Below are 19,524 nucleotides of genomic sequence, written 5' to 3'. Positions count from 1 at the left end.
CAGGTGTCTGTCTTCTCCCTACCTCTTCCTTCCCTCTTGATTTCTGGCTGTCTCTACCCAATAAATAAAGATTTAAAAACAGTAATAGAAAGAGGAAAGAGAGAAAGAGAGACAGCACTGCTTCATAGCTTGTAAAGCTTCCCCTGTACATGAGGTCCAGGGACTTGAAAGCAGATCTTTGCACAGGGTAATGATGTGTGTGTTCTACTGCCTGCAATGCTGCTTGGTCCCTATTTTAATTTAAAATGCAGTGGAGAAAAGTTAAATATCCACCAGTAAGGAAAGAAACTATGGAGTAACAATAAAATGAACATGCACAATCTTCAATATGAAGTAGTCTGGCATAGAAGGATGTCGTCAACAGCATTTGAAACCAAAGTTGCATACAAAGCTGGCTACTAAGGAAATCTTAATCTAAATCTACCCAGCAACGTGGAATTGTTGCATAGAACAATGTCTGTGTTAATAAGCAGATGAGTTGTGGTGGTTTTTTTCTTTTCTTTTTTTTTATGGACTGGTGGTTGGGGGGTTGATATTTTTATTTAGCAAATCACTGCTCAGCTCTGGTTGATGGTGCTGGCAAGGATAGAACCTAGAAAATTGAAGCCTCAGGCATGAAAATCTTCTTGCATAACTAGTATGCTATCTCCTTGGCCATGACAGTATTTATTATAAGATTTATTTTTATTTATCTGGGAGAGAGAGAGAGAATGAACAAGAGCATCACTGACATATGTGATGCTGGATGAACTCAGCACCTCATGCCTGTGAATCTAGCACTTTATCTGCAATGCCACCTTCTGGGCCAAAATAAGCAGCTTTTATCAGTGGTTACCCTTGCAAAATGAAAGAGAAATAAGAGACAAGGTATAAAAAGGGAAAGTTTTGTTATTTACATTATACACTTCCCTACTTTAAAACTATTCAAATGAAAATGTTCTTCTTTTAAATTTTTTTATAAAAAGGAAACATTGACAAAACCATAGGATAAGAGGGGTACAACTCCACACAATTCCCACCACCAGAACTCTGTATCTCATCCCCTCCCCTGACAGTTTTCCTACTCTTTAACCCTCTGGGAGTATGGACCCAGGGTCATTATGGGATGCAAAAGGTGGAAGGTCTGACTTCTGTAATTGCTTCCCCGCTGAATGTGAGCATTGACAGGTCGATCCATACTCCAAGCCTGCCTCTCTCTTTCCCTAGTGGGGCAGGGCTCTGGGGAAGCAGGGCTCCAGGACACATTGGTGGGGTCGTCTACCCAGGGAAACCCAATTGGCATCATGGTAGCATCTGGAACCTGGTGGCTGAAAAAAAATTTAGTTGACTAATCATTAACCTAAAGGCTGGAATACTGTAGATGAAGATTTGGGGTCTCCGTTTTGAAGATAGCTAGTAGGTCTATTTTAGTTATATTCGAAAGGGCCATAACTATACTAGTTTTTTCCTGAGCCTGACATCTGATATGCAGGTGACCCAAGTTATTGTCTGGGGAGATGATGTCATGGCTGGGAAAGGGCTAGAAACTGGATCAGGGAAGAGAGTAGCTCCCAAATATGAGAAAGGTATATAAAGGTGTTGACTGTGAACCCTATCGATTTGTTCTGGGGCCCATATTCATCTTAGGAGTCTATGTAACCTCACCTGTGTACTTCTTGTATAGTATTTAAAACACACACAAATAAGTATATGGGGGAAATTCAGGCAAAGTATTGACTATTACTATTGTTCTGTAATTAATCTTCATGACTACTATGAACACACAAAATAGTTGTGAAATAGAAGAAAAACTTTGGAAATGTTATTTATTCATTCATTGTAAGGGCTTGTTCTGTTGCCAAGATGGGGGAATTCTCCAAAGACAGAGCAACATAGACAGTTCCTAGATTTTGAAATGAAAGGTTCAAAAGAAATTCAGTAAAATGCTAAAAAATATCTCTAAAAAACTGATCTAAATATAATGTGAGACATATATGTGTTTTTATAAAGCAAATATTGATTACATAATCTAAAAACCAACTTGATGAAGATGACCCACTACTGGTCATCCCTATCAGGAACAACATAATGGACTTTTTGTGGGCCCCTACAGGACCTGGCCCTCAATGTGGATCAACAATGGTAAGGGACTGTTCCATTCTCCAAAGGGAGGTTAGACCAGCATACTCTACCACTCAAGGAAGATGGGTCTTGCAATTAATGCACCCTAGAATGTTCCTAGCTGTGACCACAGAATTTGAGCTCAGACCTATAGGGAGGGATGCAGAGGTTACACAGGCTCCTGTACTGAATATGGGTCACAGATCAAATTGATGGTTTTTTATAGTTAACAATCTTTATATACTTTTCCTATATTTGGGAGTGTCTCTCTTCCCTGCTGCAGCTTTCTGGTCCTATTTCCAACTCTGACACCATCTCCCCAGACAATATCTTTGGTCCGCCTGCATGTTAGATGTCAAGCTCAGGCAAAAATAAGTAGTTATGGGCCCCTTGGAATATAACTAAAATAGACCTACTAGCTTTCTCCAAAATGGAGACCCTAAATCTCATCTGCTATAGTATTACCTTTAGGTTCCTGATTCCTAAACCATCTGTTCTTCTTTATATCTTAATGCTTTTTCAGCTACCAAGTTGCAGATGCTATCATGATGCCAATCTGACTTCTCTAGGTAGACAACCCCACCAATGTGTCCTGGAACTCCACCTCCCCAGAGCCCTTCCCCACTAGGGAAAGAAAGATTGAAACAGGCTAGGAATATGGATTGACCTGCCAACACCCATACCCAGTGGAGAAGCAATTACAGAAGCCAGATCTTCCACCTTCTGCACGCCATAATGATCCTGGGCCCATGCTCCCAGAGATATACAGAACAGGAAAACTTTCAAGGGAGGGGATGGGATACAAAACTCTGGTAGTGGGAATTGTGTAGGGTTATACCCCTCTTAGCCTATGGTCTTGTCGATATTTTTTATTTCATAAATAAATTTAAAAAATAAAATAAAAAATAAATAAATAAAAACAAGAGCAATGGGAGTCGGGCAGTGGTGCAGCAGTTTAAGCACACATGCGCAAAGCGCAAGGGCCGGTTCAGGGCTCCCAGTTCGAGGCCCCCAGCTCCCCACCTGCAGGAGGTTGCTTCGCAGGTGGTGAAGCAGGTCTGCAGGTATCTGTCTTTCTCTCCTCTTCCTCTCTGTCTTCCCCTTCTCTCTCCATTTCTCTCTGTCCTGTCCAACAACAGCGACAGTTATGACAACAAGTAACAACTACAACAAGCGCAACAAGGGCAACAAAATGGGAAAGAAAGATGGCCTCCAGGAGCAGTGGATTCGTGGTGCAGGCACCGAGCCCCAGCAATAACCCTGGAGGCAAAAAAAAAAAAAATTAAATTAAATTAAAAAACAAGGGCAGGGAGTCCGGTGGTAGCGCAGCGGGTTAAGCGCAGGACCTGCGTAAGGACCCTGGTTCGAACCCCCCGCTCCCCACCTGCGGGGGGGGGGGGGGGGTTGCTTCACAGGCGGTGAAGCAGGTCTGCAGGTGTCTTTCTCTCCCCCTCTCTGTCTTCCCCTCCTCTCTCTATTTCTCTCTATCCTATCCAACTACAACGACAACAATAATAATAACTACAACAATAAAATGAGAGCAACAAAAAGGAAAATAAATATTTTTTAAAAAATTAAAAAGAAAACAAGGGCAATAAAAAAGGAAAAAAATAGACTCCAGGAGCAGTGGATTCGTAGTGCAGGCACCGAGCCCCAGAAATAACCCTGGAGGCAAATAAATAAATAAATACTAACCTAACAATAAAAGGACATTCTCTAAAAAAAAATGTGTAACAGAGGTCTGCCAACAATCGCATAAGCAAGCTTAAGAGATGGTCTTATTTTATTTTTATTTCTTTGTAGTTTTTTAGATATAGTCAAAGAGGCGAGGAAAGAAAGTGAAAGACCAGCTACAGGACTATAGCATCATTCAGTGTGGTGGTGACAGGCCAGGGGGAGTGGAAGATCTGGGTCCTGCACGTGGGGAAACAGCACACTCCCCAAGTGAGCTATTCTGTAGGCCCCTAACAGCATCTCCTGGCCTTGAGGTAGTTGGCGGTCCAGTTTGAAAACTTGACTGAAACCTCATGAGAGACGTTGAGACAGAACCACCCAGCTAAGCTTCTCCCAGGTTACTGGTCCACAGCATTGTGAGGTAATAAATGTCTGTGGTTTCAAATTGCTGAGCATTGGTGGACTCTGCTTCACAACAGTATAAAACCAATACAGTAAGGAGCCTATTCTAGATAAAACATGAGACAAGAAAACATGCTGAAAATGCTTTGAACTATAAAAGAACAGTACAGAAATTCAATGTAACAAGAGTTCAAAGATACTAAAACAACAGATGTAGGTAAGTAAATGGACCAAAATAGCACCACGACAGAACTAATAAATAATTTTGGAACAACGTTGTAAAGAACAGAGTGCTGAAGACTAAACTGCCTAGTAGGAAGAGAGAATCACACTAGAATAAAATGTAAAGAAAAAGAAACATAAATTAATTAAATAATAGACATCATAAAAGAGAAGGAGTCAACCAAAATCCGGATCATCTGTCTTTCACTCTCCTCCTATCTTTCTCATTAATAAATAAGTCATATCTTTTTAAAATGACCACTCTAACCATATACAATTGTAATGCATTCCCTATCAAGGTCCCACCAAGTTTCTTCAAAAGGATACAATAAAATATTAAAAGTGTCTCCTTTTTGCTTAATGCCACCAGGGCTATCGCTATTGCTAGGGCTCAATGCATGCAAGACGAATCCACTGCTCCTAGTGGTCATCTTTCCTTTTCAGCCTTCCTTCCTCTCTTTCTTTTCTTATATTTTCTGTTTTTATCTGATAGGACAGATACAAATTGAGGAAGCCAGATCTTCCACCTTCTGCAACCCACAATGACCCTGAGTCCATACTCCCTGAGGGATAGAGAATGGGAAAGCTATCAGGGGAGGGGATGGGATATGGAGATCGGGTGGTGGGAATTGTGTGGAACTGTACCCCTCTTATCCTATGGCTTTGTTAATGTCTCCTTTCTTAAATAAAAAAAAAAAATTGAGAGGAGAGGGCCACACAGTGACACACTTGGTCAAGTACTATCTATGCACAAAGACCCACACAGAGACTCAGGTTGGAGTCCCCACTCCCTACCTGCAGTGAAGCAGGTCTGCAGGTGTCTGTCTTCCTCTCTCTCTCTCTATCTCCCTCTCCACTCTCTGTCCTATCGAATAAAATAGAAAAGGGGGGGGAAGACCACCAGGAGCAGTGGATTCATAATGCGAGGCACCAAGTCCCAGTGATAACCCTGGAGGCAAAGAGAGAGAAAGGAAGAGGGAGGGAAAGAGAAAGGGAGGGGGGGAGGAAAGGGAGGAGAGGGGGGAGAAACACCTGCAGGTGGAGGAGCAGGGCTCAAACCCAGGGCCTCAAGCATAGTAACCTGTGTGCTTAACTATGTGCACCAACCACCAAGTCCCCTACAAAAGTTTACCTTGAGCCACAGAAACACCTAGGATGGCCAAAGCAATCTTGAGAAGAAAGAATAATACTGGAGAAATCACACTTCCTGATCTCAAAGTATAAAACGGGGTATTGTGATCAAAATTGCCTGTTACTAGAACCATAATAGGCAGAGACCAGTGGAACAGAACCAAAAAATAAACCATAAATAAACCCCCATACCTGCAAACAACTAATTTTTGACAACAGGGCCTGAAACATGAAATGGGAAAAGATGAGCCTCTTTAACAATGATGTTGGCAAAACTGGGTTGAGACATACAGATGAATGAAACGTGACCACCACATATCACTATCAAAAGTCAATTCCAACTGGATCAAAGAATGAACATTAGCCCACAAATTATCAAATACATCAAAGAAAACATGGCCAGAGCACTTCACAATCTATGCATCAGGAGTGTTTTTGAAAACTCAAGTCTGATCGCAAGAAAAACTAAAATAAACTAAAAGGATTATACCAAACTGAACAGCTTCTTCTCAGCAAAGAGAACTATCACCAGATAGGAAGACACCCCACAGAAGGGGAGATCTTTATATAATATACACCAGATAAAGTGTTGATAACCAAAATATAAAAAGAACACTAAATAGGAACTGTCAAATAAGAGGTGAAATCTGTGAGCCAAAGCCAAGAGAAACAACAAATTATAAAAGTCATTGCTAAATATTACATACATAGATAAAGGTAGATAGATATGTTTATATATGTACATATATAGAGATATGATGGTTTAAAATTTTTCAACACCTGATACTGATCAAAAGCCACAGATTTAAGGGGAACTTACTCTTTTTTTTTCTTTTTTAAAAATATTTATTTATTCCCTATTGTTGCCCTTGTTTTATTGTTGTAGTTATTATGGATGTCGTCGTCGTTGTTGGATAGGACAGAGAGAAATGGAGAGAGCAGGGGAAGACAGAGAGGGGGAGAGAAAGATAGACACCTGCAGACCTGCTTCACCGCCTGTGAAGTGACTCCCCTGCAGGTGGGGAGCCAGTGGCTCGAACTGGGATCCTTATGCCTGTCCTTGCGCTTTGCACCACCTGAGCTTAACCCGCTGCACTACCGCCCGACTCCTTAAGGAGAAAATTATTAATTCAAGCAGTTATAAACCAACACAGCCTCATAGAACTATCACAGTAAATTTATGAAAACAATGAACAAGGAAATAGTAAGAAAATCAGGGAACCAAGCAGCGGCACACCCAGTTAAGCACACATAGTGCTCAGCTCAAGGGCCTGCGGGGTTCAAGACTCCAGCTCCCCACGTGCAATGGAGACGCTTCACAAGCCGCCAAGCAGATCTGCAGGTGTTTATATTTCTCTCGTCCACTCTATCTCCCCCTTCCTTCTCAATGTCTCTGTCCTATTCAATTTTTTTAAAAAGGAAAAAAACAGCCACCAGGAGCAGTGTATTCTTATGCCAGCATTGAGCCCCAATGATAACACTGGAGTTAAAAGGGGAAAAAAAAGGAGTTAAAATAATCTTCCAAGAATCATCAGTTTGATGTATATAAACCTAAGTGAGGCAAGATAGAATAAATTCCATGACAAATACGAGTCCTCCCCACAAAACATACCTTTATGTGCATGTGTTAACATCCTTACTGAAATAAAACCTGAAAGAATAACCAGAAAAAGACACTAAAGGAAATACTAGGGTATATTTTTTTAGGTATAAGAAATATTGTAGAGGAAAGATTAAGTAGAAAACAATGGTCACATTTTAAAAAGTAAATGTATCCAGCTAAAATCCTATTGATTTGATAAAATGATGACTCAAGATATTCCAAATACACACATACACGACCTGATTAAAACATGCAGCAGGAGCAAATAAAGGTGCAAGGGAGGAAACAAAGTTAACTTTCCTTAGCTCCTGACATTACCTTGGAAAAATTAGAAACCAGCAAATAAATGGTTATACAGAAGGCATGGTGTGGTATTTATAGTAAGTCCAATGATTAACCAAATAATATATAATGTGCTATACTAGAAATAAAATGGAATAATTTAAAGCCTCGTTGTTTTCGCCAGGCTGGCTTCACGGGCGGGTAACAGACGACCTGGGACTCATGGCTGGGTTGTATGCAGTATCTCTTTATTCATGCAGGACACAGCGCAATCTATACCAAGCTAAGCTAAACTAACAACTAACTAAAGTCACAATGCTGTCTTTAATATATATTATATTTGCCAAGTAGGATGGGAACAGGATGTGACATAGAGAGGGTGGAGAGAAAAGTGACTGGTGAATATCAGGATGTGACAAGGAGAGGGGGCGGAGCAGGCGAGAATTCTACCACAGAACCACCAATGCCCTGGAGGGAAGGTGGTGCTTTATGTAAATGTAAAAGTGATTTATGTAAATAGACCACAGCTTTGAATGGGATCAAATTAATCTCATAGAGACATACTGGTGTTTAAGCCAGGGGGAGCTGGCATACTATCCAACAATCTGAAAAAAGGATGACAAGACTAAAAACAAAATGTCAAGTAGTAAGATAAAATTAAACTCATATGGGAATCAGGTGGTAGCGCAGCAGGTTAAGCACAGGTGGCGCAAAGCTCAAGGACCAACTTAAGGATCCCTGTTAGAGCCTCCGGCTCCCCATCTGCAGGGAAGTCCCTTTACAAGCGGTGAAACAAGTCTGCAGGTGTCTATCTTTCTCTCCCTCTCTCTGCCTTCCCCTCCTCTCTCCATTTTTCTCTGTCCTATCCAACAACAACATCAATAATAACTACAACAATAAAAAAGGGCAACAAAAGGAAATAAAATATTAAAAAATTAAACTCATACATATCAGTAATTTTATTTAATATATAATTGCACTTAAGATATCAGAGACAGCTATAAAATCAGAGCTAGACTTTATCAGAAAATATAGATAACAAATTAGATGTAAACAAGAAATTTTCATCATCTCTCAAAGTAGCATTCCAAATATAAAACTTGCAGAAATACCATAAATGAAAGAATAGAAAAGAGATATTTTGGAACTGTTTAGCCATTCATCCTCAGTGGGTCCAGCATGTTTCTTCTAAAGACATTTTTAAAAGTCGCCTGAAGTCAGAAGCATTTTCATACTAATTCAAACATGATTTTTTTTTCACTTGCTCAAAAGTATACTGTGGAGTTTTCCAGAGATTCATAACGTGTGGTATTGCAACAAATTGAATGCAGAGAGAAATACAAGAATCCAGCTGTCCTGTGTGAAACTAGTCATTTAAGAGATTTGCAAGTTTGTAAGAATGTCCCTCTACCCAGTACATGTTTTGGTTAAAAAAAATAGTATTTATAAAAATTTAAAAAGTTATAAATGCAATGTCTTTATTGCCTTAACCTCATAATGAAAAAAGAAATCACAAAACTTTGGTCCTCTTTCAAATAAAGTAAATTTCATAGAAATAGCCAACATAGTTAAAGTGATTCAAGGGTGGTTCTTAATAACTTCACAGGTATGAAAAGCTCTAGAATCCAAAAGACTGTGAGTGTGTTCATATCAGATACAGAAGATCAGGCAAAAACATCACCGCTAATGAAAAAGGATATTTACAGGGCTCGGGTGGTAGTGGAGCGGGTTAAGCGCACATGGCGCAAAGCGCAAGGACCTGCATAGGATCCCGGTTCAAGCCCCCAGCTCCCCACCTGCAGGGGAGTCGCTTCACAGGCAGTGAAGCAGGTCTGCAGGTGTCTCTCTTTCCCTCCCCCTCTCTATCTTCCCCTCCTCTCTCCATTTCTCTCTGTCCTATCCAACACAAAAAACATCATCAACAACAGTAATAATAATCACAACAAGGCTACAACAAGGGCAACAAAAGGGGGAAAAATGGCTTCCAGGAGCAGTGGATTCATGGTGCAGGCACCGAGCCCCAGCAATAACCCTGGAGGCCAAAAAAAAAAAAAAAAAAAAAAGGAAACACTAAAAAAAAGAAAAAGGATATTTACAAATGCTAAGATTGTTATCATCACATTATTTGGTAATTGGGTTAACTTTGAAAAGTCCCTTTTTTAGACATACAATCAACTTTTCCCCCTCTCATATTAATTAAATAGTGATTTATATGACTACAATTTAATAGGAGTGTACATAAACACCATTCCCACCACCAAAAGACTGTGTCCCATCCCACCCACCCCCGCCAGCCCAGGAAGCTGCATGTCTACATTGTCTTCTCGAACCCTAAGACACCAGGAACCTGACATCTCCACTATAGAACCTAAACTTTCCCCAGTCCTGGGACCCTAGGGTAGGGCCCACTTTCCCATATGCTTCTCTCAAATAATATTGCATCTGCTTCTTCTTCTTCTAGCGTTTGCCATTGCATCTGCTGATCGCAACCTAATCAACACAACGAGTGCCCCCCCAGCATGCTTCACTTCAGACTGTGTCCAGAGACTTCAGGTGTGGAAGGACAACCCTTCAGCTTCATTACTCGGGTAAGACCTTTCCTTTCATAGTATTCTCTAATTTCATCCCAGGTGGTTCACTTCCTAACAAAGTCCCAAAACCTAGATATACACCAGGTTCTGTGAGATAGAGCATATGTTCACACATATCCATAAACTACTGCAAAATATATACCTGAAAGCAGTACTACACTAGAGTTTGCAGTGAGCACCCCCCAACACTTCATCTCCACTATTCCAACCTTTGGGTCCCTGATTCTTCAACAATTTGTTTGGGTTTGTATGTTAACTCTCTTTTCAGCCACCAGGTTCCAGATGCCATCAGGATGCCGGCCAGGCTTCCCTGGACTGAAGACCCCACCAGTGTGTCCTGGAGCTCCGCTTCCCCAGAGACCCATCCTACTAGGGAAAGAGAGAGGCAGACTAGGAGTATGGATCGACCAGTCAACGCCCATGTTCAATGGGGAAGCAATTACAGAAGCCAGACCTTCTACCTTCTGCAACCCACAATGACCCTGGGTCCATGCTCCCAGAGGGACAGAGAATGGGAAAGCTATTGGGGAGGGAATGGGATATGGAGATTGTGTGGCAGGAATTGTGTGGAGTTGTAACCCCCCCATCCTATGATTCTGTTAATGTCTCCTTTCTTAAATAAATAAATAAATAAATAAATGGAAAAAAAAGACAAATGCTAAGACTGGTCAGCAGAATCAGAGCAATTATATACCAGCATGCAATAGATAGCATGGCCTTTAATACATATCCATGAAAATACATAAGAATATGGAAACTAAGCTACAATCATCATGATATATATATATATATATATATACACATTTCTCCATGATTACACTAAGATCAATATCCCCATTTAATTGGCAGGTTATGTGGCATAGTAAGAAAATGAATAGGCTGTAGGTAGGCTGTCCCTAAATTTGAAGAAAAATACCTATTACAAACGAGTTGTGAAAACACAAGCAAATGATCTAACTTCTCTGACTCATACATTCCTTGTAAAGTGGCAGTGGTTTCATGTTTATTGGGAAGAGCTGCTGCCATTCCCTAAAAAATTATACTAATAAAAATCAAGAACTAAACTATAAGATGCAGTGAGCAAATAAGACATCAAGAAAGATTTTTGAGCTAAAATTTGGAAAAGACTGAATTAGTACACATACAAAAAAAAATGTCTTTGCTGTTAAATGAAGAGTGAGAACTTAGAACAGACTTAGAGAAGTCGTACCTTCAATACCACTACTTCATCAGTCTAAGAAAATGACTCCCAGGCAAAATCTTTCTTTTGCAGCTTCCTCACACAAAACAAATACTAGTTACAAAAGTGAATTGAGACTGTTTCTCAAAGAGCTTAAATAGAATAAAAAATTTAAAGAGTCGCTTAAATATGCTTGAATTTACTGCTTCAATACATCCTTTATTGGCTGTTTGAAAGCTTCCAAGATCCCACAAAATAAAACTGAAGCCAAGTGTGTTTATCCCTCAAAGGGGCCTTGCCCATGGCAAAATTAGCATTTGGCTATACTTGCTACAAATATCTATTTCAAAGAATTCCTCCCACAGAAATGAGCCAATGGTCTAATAAAACATTCCTGCCACAGGGGGTGAAAAAAAAAACCCTCCTATAAGGAACAGCAAAATTAAAGATGTTAAATTGGACTCGGAGTTTATACTAAATAAGTATTTGGTAAAGATCTACATCCTTCAGCTACTCAATGGTTGCTATGTCTGACAATTCTGTTCTAGATTCTAAGTTGCACTGGAGATGTAAACTTTTTTTAGGATCATACATGTTGTACAGTCAAAAAAGCAATACTAAAACAGGAATCAGGCTCCCCTCCCCAAGACTAACCAAGAGTTGGAGGAAAGATATGTGGGTCTGTTTTTGTATCTGTAAACTAAGAAAGCTAGACTGGTAAAAATCTGGAAAATCCTTTTTAGTTTTGGCATTGTGTTACGTTCAAACATAGAGAGTGAGCTAGTGCCATCTAGTGGAGGCTAGGGGATTTATTAAGTACAGAATAGTGAAAGTGATTACAAACAAAATTTCCAAAACTTTATTGGACTTCATACTTTTTTTCCCCTTTAGTTTCAAAGACAACATTATGGTGGCAAGAATTTTCTGGCACATTTTCCTTATAATCCACAATGCAGTAGCCATTGCTATGTGAAAATGTTTAATTATCCAGTAAGACTAGTGTCATATTTGCCAAAGCAACTGAGACAGTCTGTAAATAGATCAAAGAGTGAGAGTGGAAATATTTTAACTATCTCTGTTAAGTGACAATAATGTTTTCTAGAAATGTTTGATCTTAAATGTATAAATTTAAAAACTGTTTGCCTGCATTAACATTTTTCTAGTATAACACTTTTCCTAAAATAGCAGACAGAAACTTTATAGATGAGAAAGACAAAATTACTTACTCTTTCATAAATTAACAACCTATTGATTTTCATCTTTACATAAAATATGCAGTGTACAGAAATTTACTCAAATGTACATTAACATCTATCATTACTTTAAATATACATTAACATCTATCATTACTTTACACATTTGCCAAAAATCAAGGTAGCAATGTGCTTTGTTTATTGCTGCTTGACCAGCAATATTCTACACTGTAATGTAGTGAATAAAAGTATTTACACACAGTAAGTACTCCATAAATTTTCTCATTAATAAATTTATTATCGTATAAACCTAACAATAAATACTTTATCTGCTTGGAAGTCATAATAATGTGGCAAAATAGTAATACTCAATTATTAAACACATGATTATCAGGGATCTGTAGAATGAGGCCATTAAAATCATGCAATAGGAGTATATGTCTAACTTTCTAGTTGTAAAATGTGCCAGCTATGTGATCTTATATGATTCACTTATATCTGTGTGCTTCAACTGTATTATCTGGAGGGGGGAACACTTATAAGCACCTGATTCAAAACTCTTAAGTGGCATACAAATGAATATGCATTAACATTTAAAATAAATGCCTCAAGGTATTAAAAAATGCTATGTAACATTATATTATTGTCATTTTTCTATAAATAAAGCTTATAAATAATTTTGTTACATAGCACGAATTCATCAATCTAATGTCACAAAATCAATCCTGCTACAAAATCAATAAAATCCTATATAAATATGGGGCAACAAATAAAACTAGATTGTAAATTATAAATCACATCTATTCATTGAAAAGCTAAATAAAAAACTCTTAACTAAAAATACAAAATATTTGACATAAGCTAACTTTATAAACTTTAATGATCACTTAAAAACTGTTTTTCCACTGCCAGGAGATACTGAGCATTAGACCACTGAATATGCCTGTCTGAGGCTCCAGAGACCACAGGTATAAGACCCAGCACCACCAGATGCCATAGCTGAGAAGTACTCTGTGCCACTAGCGAACTCATTGTCCCCCTCCTCCCCCTCTGCTTAGCTCATACAAGCAAATTCTTAATAACAAAGGGATGTTTTTCCATAATATCAAAAACAAAGTTTTGCCAAATTTTAGCCAAAAATTTAAATAAATAACATCATGAAATGTAAATGCAATCAAATTTAAACTGAGTTATAGTAGAGTTGTGTGACTTACTGTAAAAAATTTTAATAAAAACTATAATGTATATATACACACAATGGAATACTATGCAGCTATTAAGAACAATGAACCCACCTTCTCTGACCCATCTGGGACAGAGCTAGAAGGATTTATGTTAAGTGAGCTAAGTCAGAAAGATAAAGATGAGTATGGGATGATCCCACTCATCAACAGAAGTTGAGAAAGAAGATCAGAAAGGGAAACTAAAGGCAGGATCTGACTAAATTGAAAGTAGGGTACCAAAGTAAAAACTCTGTGGTGAGGGGGAGGGTGGACATTTGGCTTCCTGGGCCAGCGTGGGGGTGGGGGTGGGGGTGGGTGGCATGGGACACAATCTTTTGGTGGTGGGAATGGTGTTTATGTACACACCTTTTAAATTGTAGTCATATAAATCACTATTTAATTAATATGAGAGGGGGAAACATTGATTGTTAGGTCTAACAAAGGGACTTTTCAAAGTTAACTCAATTACCAAATAATGTGATGATAACAGTAACTATCAATTGTCTTCTCAAACCCTAAGACAGCAGGAACCTCACATTTCCACTATAGAAACTAAACTTCCCCCAAGTCCTGGGACCCTAGGGTAGGGCCCACTTTCCCATATGCTTCTCCCAATTCTTATCAAATAATATTGCATCCGCTGATTGCAACCTAATCAATGCAGCAAGTGCCACCCCAGCATGCTTCACTTCAGACTGTGTCCACAGACTTCAGGTGTGGAAGGACAACCCTTCAGCTTCATCAGTCGGGTAAGACCTTTCCTTCCACAGTATTTTCTTACTCCATCCCAGGTGGTTCACTTCCTAACAATGTCCTAAAGTCTAGATATAGACCAGGTTCCAGGAGACAGAGCATATGTTCACACGTATCCATAAACTTCTTCTAGCGTTTGCCATCCATAAACTAGGGCAAATATATACCTGAAAGCAGTACTACACTAGAGTTTGCAGTGAGTTACCCCCCCCCCCAACACTTCCTCTCCACTATTCCAACCTTTGGGTCCCTGATTCTTCAACAATTTGTTTGGGTTTGTATGTTAACTCTCTTTTTAGCCACCAGGTTCCAGATGCCATCAGGATGCCGGCCAGGCTTCCCTGGACTGAAGACCCCACCAATGTGTCCTGGAGCTCCGCTTCCCCAGAGACCCACCCCACTAGGGAAAGAGAGAGGCAGACTGGGAGTATGGACCGACCAGTCAACGCCCATGTTCAGCGAGGAAGCAGTTACAGAAGCCAGACCTTCCACCTTCTGCAACCCACAATTGTGGATCCTGGGTCCATGCTCCCAGAGGGACAGAGAATGGGAAAGCTATTGGGGAGGGGAGGGGATATGGAGATTGGGTGGCGGGAATTGTGTGGAGTTGTAATGCCCCCTTCCTACGCTTTTATTAATGTCTCCTTTCTTAAATAAATAAATAAATTTAAAAAACAATAATAAAAAGCTTGTGTGATTAGTAAATATTTGATTTCATCAACATAAAGTGAATCTAATAAACTTAGATGTGTGCATTAAAAATAAATAAGAGTTCGTATCATTAAAATATTCTTTTGAAATTCTGCCCCAAAGCAGAATCAGTTATAGAAAATGTAAAGATGTAGATAGCATTCTTTTAGTTACTATAAATTTGGTCTGAACACATATTCTTTAATTCATATAGGGTGCTTCTTCTTTTTTTCTTGCCAGAAAATAAAGATGTAGAGGTCTCCAACATGTTAAAATTAAAGGTAATAACAAAATATACCCTTCATTTTTCAATTAACAGAACAAGACTTTAAACTAGAACATTTGAAAAAAAAAAAGTGTATTTCACATTGTTTCTAGTTCTATAAGCAATTTACCTGGGATTAAAACCATTTAGTATAACAATTTCTGATGAGTTGCCTTTAACAGATTGACAGACACTATTCTCACATGCAAGTAAAATAAAATCATGTCCTAATGTTTTCTATTAAGTAATCAGAGCTAACATTAAATACTAACTACTGCAGTAGCTACTGCTTAGAGGAACTGAGAAAGGTTAAACTTGCAAATACAACTACAGAATATATGGTCTTGCTTCCAATCTTATTTCACCACCTTAAATATTATACCATGGAAGAGTGCCTTACTAAGTTATATATACAAATCTATCTTTGTGCCCTTTCATAAGAATTCTTAGCATCAATCTATCACTGAAAGACAAAGAAAATCTATGCTTTTCACTCAGATCAACCAGAATCGCTTCTAAGTCGTTCCTGAAGATGAAAAACAGACTCCAAAACAAATTCCAAATGGTCGTCAGAAAATTTACTTTCCCGTGCATGCTCTTCTCACACTCAATAAATACAGTGTTTTCATTGTACCCAGCAGACAGCCAAGCATTTGTTACCTTGTTTGCTCTGTGCTACATGGAGATACCTTAGGTACATCAATTAATAGCATGGCAGTTTTCACATAAATCTTGAAGATATCCTATCCCAGGAAATCCACTAGCTACAAAAAAAAAAAAAAAAGTCCCATTCAGCACTGCCAGCAATGGAGTTGAAGTAAATGTGAAATCAAGCATTTCTTACTATAAATAATAGCCTTTTCCTTTCTTTTTCTTTCTTTTTCTTTCTTTTTTTTTAACTTGCTTCAGTGTGTGTCATTATATGTATTTAAACTAAATATCTTAAATAAGAGTTGGGATCAAAAGGACTGGTGTTTTCATATGGGAGAAGTTATCCATGGTCTCAAAGTAGGCAACACAGACACAAGAGCACGTGAATTCAAAAGGGACCACTATGCATTATATTTCCCCTTTCAGGGGTCCCCCAACCAACCCATGCTCCCTAACACAACCACACGACCACAGTATTTCAGTCATACCAGGCCTCCTTTCCTACAAAACATCACATTTCACTCATCTATTATATATTCATTACCTACTACATAAAAGGAGGTAGGAGGAGGTCAGGAAAATGACTCAGTGGGAGGGCACATACTTTGCAAGTATGAGGTCCTGGGCTTGATGCCTGGCACAACATAGTACAGAGCACTGCTCTAGTCCCTCTCATTATTAAAATTACATTTAATTTAAAAATTACATAGGAATTGAGTGTAATGAACAGGGATGAAAACACAATCTCTTTGCATATGAATTTTTTTTTCTTTTTGCCTCCAACTGCTGGGGTTTGGTGCTGGCAGTACGAATCCACCACTTTTGGTGGCCATTTTTCCTTCCTTTCATTTTTAGATAGGGCAGAGAGAAAATGAGAGAGGATGGGGAGACAGAGAGAGGGAGAGAAAAACACCTACAGATCCTCTTCACCACTCGTGAAGCAATCACCCTGCAGGTGGGGAGAGGGGGCTTGAACCTGGGTCCATACTGCTTTCACTTAGTAGTATGTACACTTAACTGGGTGCACCACCGCCCGGCCCCCTATATGAATTTTTCTATTTTGATTTTTTTTATTCAATAGCCATCCCTTAAAACTTTTTACACCTTTGATTTTTTAAAAATATTTATTGTATTCTTTTGTTGCCCTTGTTATTTTATTGTTGTAGTTATTATTGTTATTATTGATGCCGTTGTTGTTGAATAGGACAGAGAGAAATAGAGAGGGGGGAAGACAGAGAGGGGGAGAGAAAGACAGACACCTGCAGACCTGCTTCACCATCTGTGAAGCGACTCCCCTGCAGGTGGGGAGCTGGGGCTGGAACCGGGATCCTTAGATGGTCCCTGCGCTTTAAGCCACCTGCACTTAACCTGCTGCACTACTGCCCAGCTCCCACATCTTTGATTTTTTAAAAGGAAACTGGGGGGCCAGGTGGTGTCACACCTGCTTAGGTGCACACACTGCAGAATGCAGGGACCCAGGTTCAAGCCTTTGGTCCCCACCTGCAGTGGGAAAGCTTCACAAGTGGTGAAGTAGAGTTGCAAGTGTCTGTTTCTCTCCCTCTCTATATCCCCCCCCCTTCTCAGTTTCTCTCTGTCTCTATCCAATAATAAGTAAAATTTTAATTTTTTTAAGCAAACTGCATGACTCCCAATGTAATGGCATACAGGGTACTTGCCTATGAAGAAGTCATGTTAAAATGATCAAATTTAAATCTAATAAAGGACCCGTAAGCTAGAGCTGGCAAGATAGCTCATCAAAGATGCCTGCTTTGCCATGCACAACCTAGGTTCAACAGTTTGCATAACACTGGAAGAAACTTTGGTGCTATGACATTTTTCCCTCTCTTCCGGTTTCTCTACCTGAAATAGCAAGCTGGAGCAATGAGGACCTGGCGACAGAAGAAAAAAAAATCGTAAGATGAATTCTCCTTATAGAAAATGCTGGGAGTCGGGCAGTAGCATAGCGGGTAAGCTCAGGTGGTGCCAAGCACAAGGACCGGCATAGGATCCCCATTAGAGACCCTGGCTCCCCACCTGCAGGGGAGTCGCTTCACAGGCAGTGAAGGTCTGCAGGTGTCTGTCTCTCTCCCCCTCTCTGTCTTCCCTTCCTCTCTCTATTTCTCTCTGTCATGTCCAACAACAATGAAAAACAACAAGGGCAACAAAAAGGGAAAATAAATAAATATAAAAAAATTTTAAAAAGAAAATGCTGACTATAATAAATTAATTTTAATTTATTTTTATTAGTAGCCTAATAATAGTGTACAAGATTCTAAAATTACAGGGGTATAGTTCCACATGGCACTCTTCCCCCCAATGATAACCAATGGTTTGTGCCAAATATTAGAGATAATATCTTTTTCTTTTCTTTTTTTAATAACTTCGTATGTTTCAATTCTTTGTATTGCACATATGAGCGAAATCATCTAGTAGCTGTCTTTCAGAGAAATGCAGGTCATCTGGTAACAGATATAAATTATAGCAGTAAGAGTCTTGAACACAAAGACTAAAAAAGACTAAAAGATAAAATTCCTTGACTTTCCATCTTCTGTCTCCCTCAATTTTTTTTTTTTCATTCAAAACCCAGAGTGGGCAGTAGCAAAATCTTTGTGCAAAAACGTTCATACCTAAGGCTACAGGGCTTCAGGTTCAATCCATAAACCAGAGTTGAAAATTTCTCCAGTGAGAAGGAAAAAATAAAAGAGAGAGGGAGGGAGGGAGAGAGGGAGGGAGGGAAGGAGGGAGGGAGGAAGGAAGGAAGGAAGGAAGGAAGGAAGGAAGGAAGGAAGGAAGGAAGGGAGAGGGAGGGAGGAAGGGAGGAAGGAAGGAAGGAAGGAAGGAAGGAAGGAAGGAAGGAAGGAAGGAAGGAAGGAAGGAAGGAAAGGAGAGGGAGGGAGGAAGGAAGGGAGGATGGAAGGAAGGAGAGAGGGAGAGAAGAACAAAGTCAGGGGGATGAACTCAAGTCCTTTTAAGAGCTCTCTTATGAACCCAATTTTCTCTTTATTTTTTCTTTTTCTCTTTTTAATTTAGGAAGAGAGAGAGGGAAAGAAGGAAGGAATAGTTGAGATGCCACAGAACTGATCCCATAAAGCTCCCCTGGCACCTTCCAGGGTGTTTAGTGCCAGGGTTCAAACCCAGATCTTCACACAAGGTAAAACCAATACTCTACTGGGTAAGGTGTCCCCAGTCTCTACCTGGGTCATTCTACAATAGTTTATCCCACCTCTGCAAAAAAAAAACCCCAGCTCATTCAAATGTACATAATACAAAAATTGAACACTCACCTAAGATACTATGTATCACAAGGACACAGTAATTATTTACAATATGTGGAGAAAAAAAGTAAATTAGAAAAAAGCTGCAAAGTGAAAGAAAATAACACACAATATTACAAAAGAAATTTCAACTTACATAAGAAATGTGATGAATAAAAATATGCATAGTAAAGAAAAAGCTAGGCAGATACCTGGAAGTGGTTGTTAACGCAAAAAGAGTAAAATAAAACTGTTACAGGTAGAGCTCTGTAAACAAATACAAAAAAGGGAGTCGGGCAGCAGTGCAGCA

General features: G+C 39.3%; 1 protein-coding gene across 1 annotated transcript in view; it reads right to left on the bottom strand.

The window, feature by feature from the left end:
• The window catches only part of LRRIQ1 (leucine rich repeats and IQ motif containing 1), a 221,589-nt gene that overhangs the window by 164,331 nt on the left and 37,734 nt on the right, over window positions 1-19,524 (bottom strand). The window lies entirely within an intron of this gene.

This window comes from Erinaceus europaeus, chromosome 7 (genome assembly GCF_950295315.1).
Source record: "Erinaceus europaeus chromosome 7, mEriEur2.1, whole genome shotgun sequence".
NCBI classification, from domain to species: Eukaryota; Metazoa; Chordata; class Mammalia; order Eulipotyphla; family Erinaceidae; genus Erinaceus; species Erinaceus europaeus.
This window is presented reverse-complemented; position numbering and strand designations above follow the sequence as displayed.